The following is a 6,757-nucleotide window of genomic DNA, read 5'->3' as shown; positions in this document are numbered from 1 at the left end:
AAAATCTGTATATAACATTTGACTCCCCCACAATTTAACTACTAATAGGCTACTGCTGACCAGAAGATTTACAGATAACGTGAACAGTCAGTTCACACATGTTTTATTTTATTTTTTTTCTGATATGTACTCTTTTCTTATATGTATTATTATACGTATTTTTGTTATCAGAATATTTTACCATGTTCTTACATAAAGTAAACTAGAGAAAAGGAAATATTATTAAGAAAACCATAAGAAAGATAATATATTTTTTATATATATATATATATTTCTTTTTTTATTCACTAACTGGAAGTTGATCATCATGAGGATCTTTATCCTCATTGTTTTCACATTGAGTAGGCTGAGGAGGAGGAAGAAGAGCAGGGATTGGTCTTATTATCTCAGGGGCCATGGTTACCCTGCAGGTTTTTTCAAATTGTTGAAAATTTCCAAAAAAAATTTTGGTATATTTATTTTAAAAAATCCATGCATAACTCTGGTTTCTCTTCAGATCATATAAATCTTTTGCCTTTTACTAAAGACTTCTGTGGGGGGGAACAGTTATGAGTCTTTATCCAATTTTTGAGGCCTCGTGTTTCATGAGGATAAATTATGAGTGTTAAAAATTAGACCAGCCTGTCCAACATGATGAAACCCCATGTCTACTAAAAATACAAAAAACTAGCTGGGCGTGGTGGTGGGCACCTCAGGAGGCTGAGGGAGGAGAATCACTTGAGCCCAGGAGGTGGAGGTTGCAGTGAGCCAAGATCGCACCACTGCACTCCAGCCTGGTCAACAGAGCGAGACTGTCTCAAAAATATAATAATAACAGTTTTAAAAACTCCATGTATACGTGAACCTACAGAGTTCTAATTTCTGTTGTTTGATGGTTAACTGTAGTGTTAACTATAGCCACTATATTAAACATTAGATCCTCAGAAACTGAAAGTATGTACTCTTTGACTAACATCTCCTAATCTCCCCCATGCACCAACCATTAGTAACTATCATTTTACTTTGTTTCTGTGAGTTTAACTTTTTTTTAAAATATATTATTATTCCACATATAAGTGATGTCATAGTTTGTCTTTCTCTTTTCGGGTTATTTTACTTAGCATAATTCTTTCCAGGTTCATCCACGTTGTTGCAAATGGCAGCATGGATGAAACTGTTTGAATAATATTTTACTGTGTCATTATACTATATTTAAAAGTTCATGCATTGATGGACACTTAGATCATTCCTATGTCTTGTCTATTGTGAACAATGCTACAATGAACATGGGCATGTGCAGATATCTCTTCAAAATAGTAACTTAATTCCTTTAGATCTCTACCCAGAAGTGAAACTCTTGGATCATCTGGTAGCTGTATGTTTAAGTTTTTTGAGGAACTTCATATTGTTTTCCATAATGGCTATACCAATTTACATTATCACCAATAGTGTACAAGGGTTTCCTTTTTCCATATCTTCAACAACACTAGTTATTTCTTGTCATGAGACTGATTTTTATAATGCCCCTCGAAGTAGTATAATAACATAATGCCTAAGTAAAATTTAAAAAAAAAAAATCTATGAGTGGCTAGGCAACGAGATGCAGATTCACAACTCTGTAATAATCTTGCTTAACCCAAGGAGATATTTAGAAATATTTTTCAAACTGTGATTGACACCCATGGGTGAGTCATAAAGTCAGTTTGGTGAGTCACAACCATTATTTTTGAAATGAAAGAAATAAAAGAGAATGGATTAGAATAGAATATCAATTCTTATGGCATTTATCATATTTTATTGAAATGTATATGTGCATGTGTACATGTGTGCACATGTACTCACACATGATCATCGTGTACGTTTTTTCTTCTTGTGATTTACAAAATATTTTGTATACTTTTTATTTTTGCACACCAGAGTAGCTACATATACAAAAACTTGTGAAAGACACAGAATTTAGAGCGGGAGGGAAGAATGGACAGTGTGTTTCTCTAGGCACTAATATATAGAAAGGAGAGGAGGATTTGAGTTTATAGTATATCAATAATATCTGACATTTATCAATACATTTTATCTGAATCAGCCCTGTGTTCTGCATTTTACATGAAAGATCTAATTTAATTTTTATAACAGTACCATGAGATAGGGCTATTAATGATAATAAATATTTTACGAGGAGAAAACTAAGAATTAGAGAAACCCAATAACTTGCCAAAGATGTCAAAGTTTGCATTGGGAAGAGATAAAACTCAAGCCTAGGAAAGCTTACTTCTGAACCTGTGCCTTGAACCATTATGCTATAGGATTTTTAGAGCAAACATTCTGTATGGTGAGTTATGGACCAGTTTATAAGCTTTAACTGTTGCTTAGACTAGTGGTTCAATGCCCTTGCTGTATTTGCCCTGCAGTTTCTCAGAACATGCCTTTCCAGGTACAGTGCACAACATTCACTTCTTGTTTGAACTACTAGAAGTTTCTTTTATCAAGCCTCTTGCGCTCCTCTGATCTAGCCCAAATGTAACAACAGGGCATCTTCCTCTAGAGTCTTTGAATTGTTGTCACTCTCTAGTAATAGCTTTACATTTCTTCATTGTTTATTTTAATCAAAGCAAAATGCCTTAGGAAGTTATTTAATTCCCCTGAATGCAGTTTGCTATTCTGTAAATAAAAATAATACTATTTCAGTGTTGAAATGGTCAAAACAGATAATATGTGCACAAAAATTTAAACATTGCTTGAGAAATGACATGGATTCAATAAATGAGAATGATTTTTGTTAACATGATAAAATATAATGTGTATTTGTTAATTATTTAACAAATATTTTGAGTTATTAGTTTAATTTATTATTAACAAATATTTTGAGTTATTAGTTTGATTTATTAATTTAATTAAGCTACCAGGCAGGCCCTCTACTAATTTCTCCTTCTTACCTCTTTTAGTTTTCATCTCCCATCTATTAGCTGTCCTCCAACTCTGAATTTATCATCCTTGACTTTGACCTTCCACATGTTTAATTCTTCTAGTCTGACATGTTCTCTTTATTGTGAGCTATGGTTCTTTTCATTCAAAACTCTACCTAGAACACATAGCCTTCACAAAAACTTTCAGTTAATGATAGTTTCTTCAGTAATTGTCACAATTACACTGCATATGTTGGTATATGCTTGGGCTTACCTCTAATTATAGCCACATATCCTGAAAGCCAAGGAAACACTCTATGTGGTATGTGGTGTCCCTTGAGTTTGTCTGGCTCTCTTATAGACGTGAAGCTCCCAGAAAAGGGTAATGTTTATTAGTTAGTTACACATTTTATGGAGGGATCTATATAGTTTTCTGAACAACAGAGCTGCCCCTCATAATTGTCAAGCCCTTTGGTGTTTTGTAATGTTCCCTCTTGAGAAGGATACATGTGGTATCACAAAACCCCATTTCTCTTGCTGAGCCCCAATGAAGATGCTGATTTCATTTTCAGATGACATGTTCTTATATTCTTCCTTGAACTCCTTTACCATTTATACCATCCAAAAAATCATGCTAATGTCGCCTCCTCCAGCAAGGGAATGACATATACAGTGACATGGTGTTTTTATTGATTGTATTGATATATAGTTTAATTTTTTTATTGGGCATTTTGTGATTATTTTAAGAAGCTATGCCAAAAGGTTGTGTGGGCAGCCTGAGTCTCAAGAGGCTTTAATGATAATATCTTGGCTCAGGAAGAATATGATGTTTATTGACTATTCCTCTAAGCAATAGAAGTCTTTATTGAACAGTGAATACTTTCACTGTTGCATTTCATATTTGTAGGATTAAAAAGGTTATATGCAAAATAAATCAGGCAATATCAGCTTGGCTCAGTCCCGTTCCATAAACCTCGGCTCATGTAAAGCTACAAGATTGATTTCTCAATATTCAATTTCTCAGTGGAGCAAATAGTCAAGACATGCATTAGACTCTGCTCTTAAAAAAAGGCATTAGCATTTGCTCTTTCACGCATAATGATATTGGCTAGATCTTCAATTTGCTTCGGATTTTCCCCATCTTTTCCATGTCCCGCATTACCTCCAAAGTCAATAATAGTTTAGTGCATGGAAGAGTCACAGCAGTATGAAATAGAACGTGAATATATTTGATATTAAAAAAAAAAACAAACAAAAAAAACAGTCCAAGTGTTTTGTAAACTATGAGGCTTAATTCTACCACCTTTTCTCAGGCAACACTTGCATAGAGATCAGGGGAAAGTTAGCACAACAAAAACCCCATCCAACCAACATGCAGAAATAACTTTACCTATAATCCCGGTGCTAACACTGAAATCTAGCCACTTCTAACTTGCATAAAGGTACATAACAACACTGCGCAACAGATGAATGGAAGAAACTGAGTACTACCTTCAGGGCTTTCTCTGTATGCGTTGTACCTGGGGTTATAGAGTGCCCAGGGATGTATATTCCTTCCCAGCAGGACTTGGAATTGGAAATAAATATGCTGGAATGCAATTTGCTTGAGGCAAAATGTTATGTTAGAACACATTATTCTAGGAATATCATTTATATGTAGTTTATATGTAATATCTCTATTTTAGGTGCAGATTATTTGAATACAAGTTCAAAAGCAATACTTGTTTTGTGTTAAAGACTAAGAAACTGTGCAGTGCTCAATTCATCAGTAGTGAAATTATCAGTGGATACTGCACAGTTTCGTAGTCTTTAACACAAAATATTATATGTATTATACCTCACATTAAATAGGCACTGTTGCCTTACAGTGAGAGAACACCTCAGGCAGGAAAAAACTAGTGATCACAGCTGTCTGTCTCTCCTCCAGGGGTTTCACCTCTTGTCTGTTTCAGCCTCAGCCTCATCAGCTGCTAGGGAAAAAGAACAGGAGGGAATGTTATCCAGCTGAGATGGCAGCTGCCACCACCCTGCCTGTGCCCTCCAGCTTTCTAATCACAAGGTGGAACATTTTCAAGGGGAAGTTTATTAGAAAAGTAAAAGGAAAACAACACAAAGCCCCAAGTGAAAGGACAAACATAAAGAAACAGACACATTTTCAGATAATAGCTCTTTTAAGTTTTAAAGTTCACCCCAGACTGGCTGGCAGTGGCCTGGGCACAAGAAGGCAAGCTTCTATCTGCACTGAAGCTTTTGTCTGACCAAACTACACCGACTTAAGCTTTAAGTTCTTTTGTCTTGGTCTCAGTGTTAGAACTGGAATGATTGCCGGGACTCATGGGGATTTTGAATATTCTCCATTAATTCAGAAAATTAATGCTATTCTTCCACTTGTTTCACTTTCTACATTCACTTCTAGCGGCTCCTGTGGGTCTTGGTTTGGAAAGGGAAGGGAACAGCACTTTCTGGCCCATAGTGCTTTCTGTAGCCTTCAGAAAATGGAATTTACTGTGATATCAGCCTTTATTTTGTGAGGTAATCTCAAAGTGTCTAAAATTCCTGCTTTGCTTTTGACCCATTTAGGATTTTCTGTCTGGTTCTTCGGGAGCAAGTTCTTAATTTCATAGGTAAACTGGGTTTGATTCACAGCTTGTTTACTTTTCTCACCTGGACTTGTTAGCAGTCACCTGGTCTTGTTATTAAGAATCACATTCCCAGGCACTTTAAATAGTTAACATGTGCTTCTTATTTCAAACCCTGCACAGAGGGTTGGACCATCCATCAGGTCTTTACTCTTTCCTGAGAAATGCTTCTAGATGTGATCACTTTGGGAGATTTTTTTCATCCAACCCACTTAAACCTCCCTCCTGGATTTGACTCATTGTAGTTTAGAACGTTAAAAAACAAACAAAGAATTTCACTTTCAATGTTACTTTATCTTTAAATATTAAATTGTAGTCTGGTGAACAGTGAGATGTAGAAAATGGAAAACTAAGTGCAAGGTGCAAGTGTGAGATGCAGCTTTCATAAGGTAATTAATACAGATATAGACAAATATTCATACTGAAGATGGAATCTCACCCTGTGTGCATGTGCCCTTGATGTGTAAGATTGAACTCACTATTTTACTTCCAGAAAGACTTCCTTATTTTTGTCCTACACAGAAAGTTGAATAAAAACTAGACTTGAGTACCTGGGAATGGATTTGAGGCAATTCAATTCTTAATGTTTGTCAGATCACTCACAAATCTCATAGATTATTCATCCTAGAGGATCTCTTCCCAATTCTGTTAACTTTAGTCTCCTTGCTACATTAGTCCGACTCTTTCTGATGCCTCCTAGACATCTTCCCAGGATACACTCTATCCTGTATTTTGTTCTTTGTATTTACATTCTCCAGTTTAATCTTTAAGAATGTTGCTTTTATATTGTTCCTTTAATTATTTCCACACTGCAAAGGATTATTTCCAAATTATTTCAACTGACATTGACTATCTCTCCTTTGCCCTCATTATATTTCTTAATATTCATAATAATGTTGAATTATGGTATTTGTTACTCCTCACAACATGAAACAAAACACTATGCAGTCTCATTTCTGCAGTTTCTTTTATCAGATCCCTGTTGCATTTTAATCCACAATCACCATTCCTTGTCCACTCTGTGAGCTTTACTGCCTTTGCTCCCATTATTCCTCTACCATAAACATCATCTCCGTTCTCAACATATACAAATCCTATCGCAGCTAAAAGTAAACTCTTCATCTTCAGACAATAAGGACCCTATCTTATGCCTCTTTGTATTCTGGATTCTTAGCAGAGTATATGCATGTAGTGGGCCACCAAAACAAGAATAAAATAATGCATGAATAAACTAAT

The 6,757-nt window shown here is 35.3% G+C and overlaps 1 non-coding gene across 1 annotated transcript; it reads left to right on the top strand.

Moving 5' to 3' along the window:
* The first annotated feature begins 476 nt into the window (after window positions 1-476).
* LOC112619797 lies at window positions 477-591 on the top strand. Its single transcript, XR_003118300.1, has one exon. It is a non-coding gene; the product is annotated as a U5 spliceosomal RNA (small nuclear RNA).
* The last annotated feature ends 6,166 nt before the right edge of the window (window positions 592-6,757 follow it).

The sequence above is a fragment of the Theropithecus gelada genome, chromosome 2, assembly GCF_003255815.1.
Source record: "Theropithecus gelada isolate Dixy chromosome 2, Tgel_1.0, whole genome shotgun sequence".
Taxonomy (NCBI): domain Eukaryota; kingdom Metazoa; phylum Chordata; class Mammalia; order Primates; family Cercopithecidae; genus Theropithecus; species Theropithecus gelada.
This window is presented reverse-complemented; position numbering and strand designations above follow the sequence as displayed.